The 14,030-nt window shown below is 45.5% G+C and overlaps 1 protein-coding gene across 8 annotated transcripts in view; it reads left to right on the top strand.

Moving 5' to 3' along the window:
• The window catches only part of LOC138979783 (potassium voltage-gated channel protein Shaw-like), a 170,139-nt gene that overhangs the window by 83,232 nt on the left and 72,877 nt on the right, over window positions 1-14,030 (top strand). For all 8 annotated transcript variants that reach the window (XM_070352523.1, XM_070352522.1, XM_070352521.1 and 5 more), the window contains exon 3: window positions 8,268-8,399. The gene's annotated coding sequence lies outside the window, so the exon portion shown is untranslated. The remainder of the gene's footprint in view (window positions 1-8,267; window positions 8,400-14,030) is intronic.

Below are 14,030 nucleotides of genomic sequence, written 5' to 3'. Positions count from 1 at the left end.
GATTGGCCAGAATAAACATGAAAAAGAACACCTCATCCACCTTTCTGATATCTCTGCAAAGGTTCATAGGCTAATGAGTCCCAGTGGTAGGTCTACTTCTGTCATCTTACTCTTGTGCTCAATATTGGGATAAGATCAAATAAGAGGGTGCAGTAAACGCTTTAAATAGGAGACGAGAGTAAGTGAGAGCTAAGTGGAACCGAGTCTCATAGCTCCTTAGACGATAAGAAGCATTGAATGAACGAGCGGCTTCCATCCCCTGGGCGACTTTTGGCAGAATGCATACGCCTGGCATGCTTTGGGTTGACGTCAGACATTCAGAGCATCTTTTGTGACACAGTTTGATCCTGTCTGTGAACGTAACCCCCCACAAGCTTGTTTTGCTCTCTCGTCCTTTCTTCTTCCTTACTTCTTCCTCCTATGTCACGTTTTCATTACCTTCAAGGCACAGTTTGAACTTATCTACGAACATACTTAAGGATACCGCAAGGCTGTCTCTTCATTCTTCTTTCTTACCTCCCGCGTTGCTTTTCAGTATCTTCAAGGGCTCTGTTTGAGCATGTCAATGAACGTAATCTACGATAATCCCAGGATGTCTCTACATTCTTCTTTCTTACCTCCCGTGTCGCTTTTCAGTATCTTCAAGGGCTCTGTTTGAGCATGTCAATGAACGTAATCTACGATAATCCCAGGATGTCTCTACATTCTTCTTTCTTACCTCCCGTGTCGCTTTTCAGTATCTTCAAGAGCCCAGTTTGAGCTTGTCTACAAACGTAACTCAGCATGCTCTTGTCTCTTCATTCTTCTCACTCTCTCCACCCTGCCACATGCATGTGGCTGGCAGTGTGCAAACAAGTGGAGTTTATAGCCAGTGTGAAGGTGCAGAATGCGCGCAGAGGGAGAGAGAGAGAGAGGAGGCAGGTAGTCGGGAAGGACGGACTTCAGAGGATCTCTGGCACAAGCTTGACGTTCCTGGAGTGCCACACGTCATCCCACCGTCTGCTGCGTGCGGGACTGCTCCCTCCACCCTGCCCTCCCTTCGCTCTGCACTTTCTGTCATTCTGCACCACCTCTGTCGTGCTGAATTGTGTAGATGGTTGATAATCCCTCCACATTATTTCTCCCCCCCCCCCACCCAGTCCTTCTTCCCCCAAAGCACTTGGGCATCCATCTTTCCTGGATTTCGCCAACTGACCCTTCTCACCCCAAGCACTGAGACATCCATCTTACCTGTGTTTTGCCAACTGACCCAGTCGGGAAGCACGTGAGTCCTTGCTCACCTGGTTGTGATGCCTCCCCGTGGTCCCAGGTGTGTGCGAAGACACGTGGTGATTCACGGGTCGTGCACTTTGCGCGGTAACTCTTGAGAAAACACATCTTGCTCCGTTCTGTGTCTGTGTCTGCCGTGGTGGATTCACTAACAGGACGTTCTCTACATGCCCTTCCGTTGTGTTCAACCGCACGTGCTTGTGATAATCAACAGCCTCCCTTATTGCTCGCACTGTCAACAGTTATGCTTTTTTGGGGTGTAGAAATGATCAACACTTTTCAGCATTTGTTGTTCTTGAGAATCACGGGAAAGTCTATGCTAACATTGCTCCCTAACTGTTTGCAGTTTAGATTAACAGCTTAGGGAAGTTTTCTGCCAATATTACTCTTTGTGGTTGAGACTCACAGAAAGTTCTCTGTGATTCCCTATTTATCAGTTTACAGCAATACCGGCCCATGCAATAGCCCAGGTTATTAGCATCTCAGCAGTGAAATGTAACTTTTGCTCGTTAACACCTTCAGATCCCGACATCTGTGCTTACGGTGTAAATCCACGTGACCTTTCTTATGTTGGGGGCAATATTTCTGCCGTTGTTTGCCTTGAGGTTTACTGATTGCTGCAGTTATTAAACTAATTTCTATGTCTGTGAATGGAGCCGCAGGCTTTATATGTTGTTTCATGCTTGTTTGGTGTAGCTACCAATCTTTAAGGGTGTTTTGTTGTCAAGTTGTTGTTTTGCTTTTTTAACTTTTGTTGTACATACTTACCCAGTCAAGGCCCAGTTCTTGGTGTTTCTTTCAATTCCCTGGTCCTAATAAGTTATCTTGTTTGGTCCAGACTCCAAAAGAAATACCTTACCTGTAAATAGCAGACGCGCAATCACCTGTATCTTGTCTTACCCATGAATCAGCATCGGCATCATGCACTGTCTGTGTGTTCATGGAGCAAATTCAGTGGCAGGACGATCTCTGCCCGCCCCTGTTGAACAAACTAACGGCTCAAACTGCCTTGGTAATAATCGACGTCACTGGGCACTGTATTGCCATTAGTGCTGCTACCTACCCGAGTAATCACCAGCATTACTGCCGGCTCCCATAGCCAACATCACTGTTACGACCGCCACCAACACCGCTGTCATGACCTCCGCTAGCAGCTGTGTAGGCAACACCAACGGGGCATTCACTGCATGCAGCAGGGGCTCCTTTCCACAGGTGTGAAGTTCTTGCCATCGCTTTTGTTAGCACGGATTTCTCTGTATTTCTTGCTCACTGAGGTAAAGGCAAGGATGTTGTCTTTGTCGGAATGGAAATGAGGGAGAGAGTCTGGACCCGTGTGGTCTAGGGTTAAAGAAAGCAGTCTGATGTAAGCATTGATTTAAGCATGTGTTGTCTTTGCCGGAGTGGAAATTAGGAAGAGGGTCGTGATCGTAGACATTCCCATGTGGTCTAGGGTTAAAGAAAACTGTCTCGATGTATATATAATTATATATGTTGTCTTTGCCGGAGTGGAAATGAGAAGAGGGTCTTGATCAAGGAGCTGCTCGTGTGGTCCAGGGTTAAAGAAAACTGTCTGGATGTAAGCATTGATTTAAGCATGCTGTCTTTGCCTGAGTAAAAATGAGGAAGAGGGTCTTGATCAAAGAGCTTCTCGTTTGGTCCAGGGCTAAAGAAAGCTGTCTAGTCTCGATTTGAAGAGTTTTGGAAAGCATATGTTGACTGACCGCACTCATAAGTGTAAATCTATTAGACACTGCATGGTAGCTGCCACATAACGAAGGCAGGTGACTAGGTCGGCTTTATTTAGAAGAAAAGACAACAAGCTTAATTAATTCATTCATGTGCCAGTAGTGTTTCCTGTGAGTTCAAGATATTTTCTGCTCTGTTGGAGTGACTTCCCACTCTGGGGGGGCCTTTTTCTACTGATTTAGAAACCCACTTGGTGATATTTTGATCGTGGCCAGCATGGATTATCATTGCCACCGTTTAACAGCTACAAGCCTGTTGCTGCAATCAGCCGGCAGGTAATGCTTGTTTTCTCCAAACACTCCCAACAAAGTCTCCAGCTTGTCTTGCCTACCCAGCGGGAGGTCTCGGATTGCACTCGAGTTGCTCTCAGCTTGGCCTCCCAGGGGAGTGATTGCGGTTTCCTGTGTTTGGTGCATGGAAATATGGCGGTCTCATCGTTGGCGTCTTGAACTTTTTAGCCGCACTGTAGCTTAGTTAAAAGGTCAGTTTAGAGTTGGTGGGTCATGTCAGTACTGTTGGGGGAGGGGGGGGAGGGGTTGTATAACTATCATGATACATCAGCTTCCAGAAGGTTACTACAAAAACCATGAGTTCAAGCTGTTTTACTGTGAGCATTGCATTTGGCCGGAGCCCTTTGCAAGAGACACACATTTGTCGCGAAAATCGATTTGCTGTGTGATAGGGATGACGTTATTTGCTTTTTAGGTTTCCTTGCATTTTTTGAGTGCTGTGGAGGACTTGCTGAAACCGCTTCTTTGCAATAAAACCTGCCTGGTTCTTTTGTAGCTGGAGAGTTCTCCTGCCGAGCGTTTTCTGTGTGATCCCGCTCATCTTCGGGGTTGCGGTGCCGGAGGCAGTAGGCCTTATTGGGAGCACCAGGCGTTATCAGATTGTGTAACGGCCAGGAGACGCGATTACCTTATTTCATCACACGCTTCCCAATCACATCAGCGGGGCGGTCCCCTTCACAGTCGCCATGGCAACGGTGTCAAAAGAAATCTCATCTGTTCCCAAAGGGCAGCGGACAAGTTGGCATTGTGCAGCTTCGCAGTGCACTGGACCTTGATGGGCCGAGAGGACCAGTCCTCCCGATGATGGTCGTCGAGGAAGCTCAGAGAGAGGAACTAGGGGAGGCCGAGGAGTAGGGAAGAGAGAGAGAGAGAGGATAAGGGGTGTAGGAAGATGGCACGAGTTCTCACATTACGCTATAGTCCGGACGAGGCCGGAGAAAGGGGGAGAAGGACGCAGGATGGAGGGCGGAAGGGAGGGAGGGAGGGAGGGAGGGAGGGGGAGCAGCCCCCCAAGATAGGCCCTATAGAAGATCCCGGCAACTAAATTGAGATGTGGGGGATGAGTGTGTGAGTGATTTGGAGTGGCAGGAAAGACGGACGAGGAGAGGGGATTGCAGCGCATTGATCGGATCGATCGCCAGCTCGGCCCGCTTCAAGTGCTGGCCCCGTCTTCACTCCACGACGCCCGCCTCTCCGCTCTTCTCTCGCTGGCCCTCCATCCTCTGTCAGCCCGGATCTTCACCGCTCTACACTTCCCTCTGCGCCCGCTCTTCTCACGTTGGTCACGTGCGGCGTCTTTGTACCGAAAGAAGGTCAACGATTTGAGGAGTTCATTTCAATGCGCTCAGCTTGTCTCGCAACGTCTTGGGACTGGTTTTCAACATCGTTGGGCTGGTGTACAATCCCGCCGTCCTTTTCTTTCCAGACAGATGATCAATCAATATTGAGTTTACATGTAAATCCTTTAACGGATTTGTTGTGGAACTACATCTAGCCGAGTTGGATGTTGCCTTCGCTGAGACTCCAGGGGGACAAGTTGTTTTCGTCAGTTGTCGTCTTGTTGTGTTGAGGGCACGTTCCTGACGGTTTGGAGTGAGGTCTTGGCGTATGTAATGCAGTTACGGTGAAATCGCCTTTACGTTTGCAGCAGTTAGGAACCAGCTCTAAGCTGAAAAGTGTGTAGAGATGTATGGTGTTGTCCATTGTTCTATCTTGTCTCTTGAACCCAAGGGGTCAAGCGAGACCGAGCCATATTTATTGAAAATGCGTGTGGTATACAGTTTTTGGAAACCCTTGATCACGTTAAGACTCGTCAAGTTAACTATTAATTGGTAATTGTACAGTCGGTTATTGCCCTTTTAATCCTCAGCCGCCTGGTGTTGACACAGATTATGGGACATACACATACAGAGACAGTGACTCACACAAACTGACATCCTCTTTCCAGTATTTTGTATATAAATCATGTCTGCTAATGACAGGTGGGGAAGAGAGAAGAGATGCCTGGGATTGCAGAGGGTACCTCAAAATTGGATTCGTGTAAATAAGCCCTTTATTTCTGACAGCTGAATATAAAACTATAACATAAAGTTATCCAGGTTGCAGTATTCTTCCCGGTGCCATTTCAGAAGGACTGTTCTCGGTTGTGTGTGTGTGTGTGTGTGTGTTGGTTTGGGTCTGTGTGTATTCTCTTACTTATTTTACAATTCACTGGTGAAGTCAAGCAGCGAGGGAATAAACACTAGTTCGTATCCAGTCGTGTCTGGCGATTAATGAGCTATTATCGATTGGTTTTTATTGCTACTGTGCCTGTGTTCCAGCTGTGTTCTACATTTGTTTTACCCAAGGGGTAAATACATACGATGTTATCACGTCGAATGTAAAAACCAATTAGAATAGGCAGTTATAGTAGAATGCCATATATTCATTTTACTTTTGCAACGGCTGGAGTAAGAGTATATGATCTGCGAATGATGTGGGGTTTTGTGTGCTACCAGCTGCTACACGGAACATTGGCCTTCTTGATGTGCACATTTGATTACACTGTACCAACATAGATAATTGTGACCCTCCACCACGAAATGAGTCGCATGTCACCTTTGCATGATTTTCATATGTTTACATTTTCCTAAAGAGTTTGTTATGCTCTATCTAGTGGTGAAACCCGTTTTAGAAAAGAGCGAAAACTGTTTGAGTTATAAGCCTGTGACTAAGGTGACCCTCACACTGTTACCATACACTCCCCGGACTTACATTAAGCCTAGCGCAGAACCGCGCGAGGTGACATGCGACTCATTTCGTGGTGGAGGGTCACAATTAAGGATCCTTGTCTGTATTACACCTCCACAAACACTCTGCAAGCCCTTTCACTTCTCTTTTTCTCATTAGAATAGTCCCTCTCGTGGGCGTGGGGTGGATACAAAAGCACATGTTTGCTTATGCCATTACCCTCGTTAATACAGAATTATCTGATCTGATCTGATCTGTATTGTTTCTTTTGCAAGGTACTAGCACCAACTGAAAATTGCAAAGAACATTGCTGACAAACTGGTGTCGCATCAAAATTACAAGTAAAACTGTTAGGACTGATGTGTCTCAATAAAAGTGATCCCATCTTTATAATCAAAAAGATCACTGCTAATACCTCAAAGATACTAACAAATAAAACCAAGGACTAGTATTTGGTCAGAGAAAAAACACACCAAATTATTCCTCCTTACGGCCAAACTTCCTAAATGTAAGATGTCAGTAATTCTGCACTGTTCTTTATAATCGCCAGTGATGGTACGATTTGTGAAATTATAATTTTTGGTGCTAGGATGACAGTCATACCTGGGAAGATAGTGACGGTATTCCACGGGAAAGACACAGAGAGTTGAGTGTAGTCCTAGCCGGGGCTAGCGGAACGAGAGATGTCAGAGTTTGGAGAGTGTGCTGACGTCAGCAGGAGGACAGAGTGTGACGCGGCACGTACGCACCGTGTCGGTGACCGCTAGGCTTGGCTGCCCAACTGAGGCCTTCCCCCGGTTGGCCCTGAACATTTCGTGTCAGCTTTGGTATAATTGTATGTGGCTTTCCCTTTTCTCTCCCTGAACATACAGACAGAGAGACAGCCGCAGACAGTTTGGAAAGACACGCACGTGCTTGCATGCACGCGCGCGCGTACATACCCACACACTTACGCACTTACGCACGCACGCACACACACACACACACACACACACACACACACACTCACACACGCACGCACATGCACACACTCACATCCATGTAAAGTCACACATATTTACTCCTTAAAACTCACGACTTCCATCCCCCTTCTTCTTCCCACCCGCCCATTTGCATTTCGGGACAGGAATTGGCCGTTCTTCGATAGATGCAGATGATGGATAGGTTAAGGTAGGTGGCTGCAGCTGAGCGTGTGACTCTGTCTGTAGACCGCTGACGTGAAATGACACAGACGCCAATTGTGAAGCGTTTGCCAGCGAAGGCGCATTCTGGCACGTGCGGCATGAGAAAAAGTCTGATAGCACATTGACACTGTAAACAAGCACGCCTCCCCGATGCACAATCGACCCATGTTCTTCTCCGCCCCGTGACGTCACTACCGCCCTTATCACCAGCGACCCCTGGCGGGGCTCAACACCCTCCCTGAAGGGAGATCACCCTCTGAGCTTGTCGAGAACAGCGAAACCGAGGTAGATGGGGAGGATTGCGTGTTTCTGTATGTATTGGCGACCAGACGATGACAGGTTCCCTAGCTGCGCTTCAAGTCCCGGCAGAGCGTTTTTTTTTGCCTCTGGCCTAAGCCATCAAAGAAAAGTTTTCGATGCAAACACGCTCCCCTTCCTCTCCGAACCTTGACAACCTTCCTTCTACCGCTCCTCCAGCCATTCCTTCAAGATGTTCTTGTATCACACATATTTATCAGCGGGTCTTCGCTTTTAAACTCGTCTGTGCACTTTCATTGAGTGTCGTGGCACTCGACTTTTGAGAAAATACTTGTCTGTGTGTGTTTGTATAAGTGGAAAGGCTGTTTCTACTGATTGAAAATTTTTGTGACGCAGTGCTGATGACGCACAGTGGGTGCAGCAGTCATCAGTTTTGTACTTTCCCCGTCATTACGGGTGTGTGTGTCGGTCGTACTGCATCTTCCAAACTCTAGGGACTGTCAGAACATTTTGCGGAAACTACTCGTTCGATCGCACCAGGTGTACTTTATACTGAGCAGTAGAAAACGTGTGTTTATATTACACAAGTAAGTCTGTTACACGCACTATCATTTACCTTTCATAACTGTGCCCGTACGGAGCCCGTTTCGTGCACATCGTTGTCTGTATGGTATTCTCTTATTTTTGTTCTGCTCTGGTCAAAATTTCGACTAGGTACGTTTTCACACAAAAGCTGCAAATTATGTTCATGCCTTACAATAATTGTGTTGCTTTGTTTGTGTATTTGCAGAGCTGGAATACAAGCACCGGAACGTCTTATGCAAACAGCCGAACGCATCTATAGCAGCTTACCAGGGATGTAATTCAATTCACGACCATTAAAGGACCTCGCAGTCTGCTTCAGTCTTGCCTGAAATTGAAGGTAAGGCAGCTCTGTACACATTTTCGAATGCATCTGTTTTCGTGGATTTACTGAATGTCATCACAAGAGGTTCTGCTTCTTCTTCTGCGTTTGACTGATTGTTTCCAGCTTGACATCCTGACCATGCTATGAATTGGGCTGTCTTTCCCAACGTTTGGTAATCAGGACTGTTTGCCCAGGCCATGAGTCACAAGAGGTTCAGTTATGTTGGTAGTACCATCTTTGGTACCATGCTTCTTTGTTCAGGAGAATCGGAACAGCTGCAATGGAATAACCATCTAGCCTTTCTGCAGATTCAAGAGTCATTGCTCCTTTCCAGTTATTACGAATAAGAATCACAACCCCATTGGTCTTTCCAAGCGCTTTGGATGACACTGTTTCTTGATCAAGATCCCTCATTCTGTTCTGGTATGTATCGTGACACTGGTACTACTGGCTTGGTATGTCTCACAGCAGTTTTCAGTTATACGCGTGCAAGGGTCCGTATGAACCTTTATTTGTATTAAGAATAAGAAGCCATACGCAAAGTTCATTGATGTTTTTGCAAGTGAAAAGTTAGTGAAGTGCCAGGGAGAAAAAACGACAGTCAGGGAACTGAAATCGAAACGGAAGTGAATTACAAAAGAAAAAGGTTTTCAGATAAACAAAACCCTTATCTTCAAACGTGTCCTTTCTGCATTGGAAAAGCACAGAGAGACAACATAGACTACATCAAGCAGGTTCATTTGTATGTAAATACATATAACTGAAACGAATGAGGGTTCAGAAGCAAAAGCCAAAAGTACACACACTCAAAACGACCGACAAAACATGGTATAGGAATTACCAAACATTTGCTGCAGTTATAGCTACACATATGACAGGCATCGTGAAGGGTGTTATGAAGGAACTCTGTTTTTTCGGCTAATGGAAGGCCATAGATTCTTTAGAAAAAAACATTTGGTGCGATTGCTCAGACAAACTTGCGGCACTGTTTATGCACGTGATGTATATTAGATGTACAATGGCTGGCATCCATTGTCTTCCGTGAAAATAAGTGACATACCTGTGGCTGATGATGAGGTATTCAGATTCAGAGGTATTCAGATTAGTGCTTAGCTTCACTGCTGAGGAAATCCAAGCCATCTCAAACACACACATACACACGCACGCACGCACGCACGCACGCACGCACACACACACACACAAATACACACACACACACACACACACAAATACACCCCCCCACACACACACACACACACATGATGATGATGATGAATGTTAGCTATACGCGATGGCAGTGTGTACGGCTGTAATCTTGAAGTATTGCTTGCATTGTCTTGCTTTGCACATCTATTAGCAAACAGTATTACGAATCTACGATGCAAAATACAAAATGGTTACACACCTGCAACTACGCAGAGACAACACTAAAATACAAGATGCCAGGGGGAAGTCAATATACTCTCGAAATCTTCCGAACGAAGAAGGGAAACAATATTGTGTAACAACGCCAAAACAAACATCTTTTTTTGCAATGTCTGTCTCCTGTGGTCGAAGTGAGCATGCCATTTTCCGAAGATAGATAAGAAAACAGGCAACACATCAATCATCAGGCGTGAAGAACTCAGTATGAGATCATCTCTTTCCTACCACGGGGTAAAGCTTCCTGTAGACTTCAAAGGTGTATTGTTTTGAGAGCACACTATATGATTTCTTTCGGGGGGGGAGAGAGAGAGAGAGAGAGAGAGAGAGAGAGAGAGAGAGAGAGAGAGAGAGAGAGAGAGAGAGAGAGAGAGAGAGAGAGAGATTGTTATGAATTTTATTAGCTATACACATAATAATAATAATAATATGGGAGATTTATAGAGCGCTTTACGTTCTCTAAGCGCTTTACAATGAAAAAGAACCACACATGTGTTTGAATGTTTGGCATTTTTACGATTATAGGAAATTTGTTTTTATCTTGTTCTATTCCTTCACGCTTTTGGGGTCATTTACTTCATATGTGGGGTAGGGTTAATAATGAATGCGGTTAACTCCAGAATTGGCTCGTCATTTCTGGCTTGGTTTTGAACAGAGTTATGTACATATCCTAAATGGGCACAAAAGCCCAGTGGTTAAGACATCGACCTTCCATGTGGAAGGTTCCGGGTTCGAATCACTGCTGCGCCTGATGGGTTTAAGGTGGAGATTTTTTTCCCGATTGCCCAGGACAGCTCATTTGCAGACCTGTAGGTACCTTATTTCATTTCTTGTGTAAACGCAAGCATAAGACCGCGTATTCTTTCTTTATTTGGTGTTTAACGTCGTTTTCAACCACGAAGGTTATATTGCGACGGGGGAAGGGGGGAGATGGGATAGAGCCACTTGTCAATTGTTTCTTGTTCACAAAAGCACAAATCAAAAAATTGCTCCAGGGGCTTGCAACGTAGTACAATATATTACCTTACTGGGAGAATGCAAGTTTCCAGTACAAAGGACTTAACATTTCTTACATACTGCTTGACTAAAATCTTTACAAAAATTGACTATATTCTGTACAAGAAACACTTAACAAGGGTAAAAGGAGAAACAGAATCCGTTAGTCGCCTCTAACGACATGCTGGGGAGCATCGGGTAAATTCTTTCTCGTCCCAACCAATATGGGACTCCCCCTAACCCGCGGGGGGTAGACCACGTATTGACGGTAAAGATCCTGTAATCCATGTACAGACACACCACAATATCCAGCATGCATCCGCAGAACTCAGAGCATGGTTGCCCAAATGGCGAGGGAAACGGTCATTCACGTGTAAAACACCAGCCTTTTAAAACGAGTGAACGTCGAATTGCTGCGGCACATGAACGCAGAAGAAGAAGATGAAGATGAAGAACTGTACAGACCTTAACAAGCTTCTCATCTTATTTGTGCTTGACGCGTTCTCGCTTTCGGATGTGCCGTTCTCGATCTTTCCTGACATGCTGACACCTCGTCTCAAGCCTCGATCTGGTGTTCTGACGTTTTGTGCTCAACTCGTATGGATTATTCTGACATTGCTTTATCAATTTATTTCTCAACTCTGACCTGATATTCCGGGTAAGACCCAGCATTCATCTATTTAAAATAAATAATGGATCTATTAATACAATACACTCGTATAGTCTTGCTCGTTCGGTCACGAGCAGCGGAATCAGCAGCATAATTATACACCAGAAATTGCCTCATGGCTTCTACAAAACATTGGTACATCAGGAACTGTAGAACTCTGGCCAGTTCTCTCCCGTTCTCTCGTCTCACTCAGCAGAATGAGGCTTGACGTTTGTAGTACCGGAGATGCAGAAAACAACTTGCTGCTTCATCTACTAATTAGCTACGTTCGACCAAGCTCTGATATCAGGAATATCGGCAGGAAGGTGTTTTAGACATGAGCGAACAATCTCTCTTTCATGCGGTCTTTTGTTTCTTCTAGAGAAGTGGTCTAGATCCTCGAGGTAGAGGGATGGTCTGATGGCATATGTCCAGGTAAAGACGACCCCTCTCTCACTATCTCTGCTTGGACAAGTAAAGCCTACCCCCCCCCCCCCCCCCCTTCACCTGACCTGGACAGAAATCCGGTGAGGCCTGCGGGGGGCAGCTTACAGTTCAAGGCTTTCTCCTTGGTCCTTGTGGCTTCTCTCATCTCTGTGGTTTGCGGCAGTTTTTGTGGGGAGAGAAAACAAAAATAGCCTCCATGCCGGAACGCAGGTTGAGACTTTTTTCCAGAAATCTCCAGCGCCCTGGGGTATCATCGGATGCCAGTTAGTCACCGTGTTTGTTCTTCGTGTCTGCCCCCCGAGCTTCTTAGGGACTAAGGTACCTCCAAAATGCCATGTGGCGATGGATTGTTACCACGTGTCTACTCCCACAAAAAGATTGTGTTATGAACGCTGGTGATCCCTTTGTATGTACGTTTGTAAGCTGCGGATGATGAACATTTGGAGCTCTTGAGGAGAAGGTGTTAGAGTATGGCCTTCGCATTCTTTGTGTGTGTGTGTGTGTGTGTGTGTGTGTGTGTGTGTGTGTGTGTGTGTTTATAGAGTGAATGTTGTGTTGCTTGTGTTGCCAGAGTGGAGGATAGCTCAAACAACGCGAAGTTACGTATTTTCCTGAGGTTCTTTTCTGTACAAACCATCAGAGGACAGCAGTTGAGAATCATTGTAAATTGTTCGCTTCACTGTCGTTCTTTCAGTCCGGTTCTTCTTCAGTTGGGCCTCAGTAATTACCTCACCGCATAAACTCACTATCACAGTACTGATCGCAAGACTTGAAAATGAAAATGAAAAGTTAAGCCTCGTGTCAGTTTTAACGTTGCCTCCAAATCTTCTTGATCAACGATCCCACGACAGTGTGAGCTTTATTTGACTGCCGGTTGCTGTTTTGCCTGTATGATAGGAGTCGGTCTCTGCGCCAGATCTGAGCAGAAATCTCTTTGAATTGACAGGCAATCTGTTTGAAGTGTGTGGGTGGGTGTCACGCCAGTTCCAGCCTGCCAAACCTGACGTGAGAAGCTTGTGTGACGAACAGACCGAGCAGCTCATGACTTACGTTTTCTCAACAGGAGAAGATATCCTCTTGACTAACTAAGTAACTCAGTCTACGTTCACATTTTTGACTCACATGCGAAGCAAAAGTGAGTCTATGTACTCACCCGAGTCGTCCGTCCGTCCGTCCGTCCGGCCGGCCGGCCGGCCGGCCGTCCGGAAAACTTTAACGTTGGATATTTCTTGGACACTATTCAGTCTATCAGTACCAAATTTGGCAAGATGGTGTATGATGACAAGGCCCCAAAAAACATACATAGCATCTTGACCTTGCTTCAAGGTCAAGGTCGCAGGGGCCATAAATGTTGTCTAAAAAAGAGCTATTTTTCACATTTTTCCCATTTTCTCTGAAGTTTTTGAGATTGAATACCTCACCTATATATGATATATAGGGCAAAGTACGCCCCATCTTTTGATACCAGTTTGGTTTAACTTGCTTCAAGGTCAAGGTCACAGGAGCTCTTCAAAGTTGGATTGTATACATATTTTGAAGTGACCTTGACCCTGAACTATGGAAGATAACTGTTTCAAACTTAAAAATTATGTGGGGCACATGTTATGCTTTCATCATGAGACACATTTGGTCACATATGATCAAGGTCAAGGTCACTTTGACCCTTATGAAATGTGACCAAAATAAGGTAGTGAACCACTAAAAGTGACCATATCTCATGGTAGAAAGAGCCAATAAGCACCATTGTACTTCCTATGTCTTGAATTAACAGCTTTGTGTTGCATGACCTTGGATGACCTTGACCTTGGGTCAAGGTCACATGTATTTTGGTAGGAAAAATGTGTAAAGCAGTTCTTACTGTATGATGTCATTGCCAGGTTTAGGTCAAGCATGTGAGTCGTATGGGCTTTGCCCTTCTTGTTATTGTTTAATTTGTTTCCCATTAATTCATTGTCCCATCGCTGGGAAATTCTGTTCGCTTCCGCTCAGTGGAAAGCTAGCAGCAACAGATTCGCGCTAACTAGGTGTGCGCGCGTTTAGGTGTAATCAGCCACCTGCATGTATGGCAGAATGACCTTGGTCTTTAACGTGGACATAAGTCTGTACATAAAGCTGATCTGTATCCGGCCTGG

The sequence above is a fragment of the Littorina saxatilis genome, linkage group LG11, assembly GCF_037325665.1.
Source record: "Littorina saxatilis isolate snail1 linkage group LG11, US_GU_Lsax_2.0, whole genome shotgun sequence".
Classification (NCBI taxonomy): domain Eukaryota; kingdom Metazoa; phylum Mollusca; class Gastropoda; order Littorinimorpha; family Littorinidae; genus Littorina; species Littorina saxatilis.
Note: the sequence above shows the minus strand (reverse complement) of the source record. Positions and strands in the feature narration are given on the sequence as shown.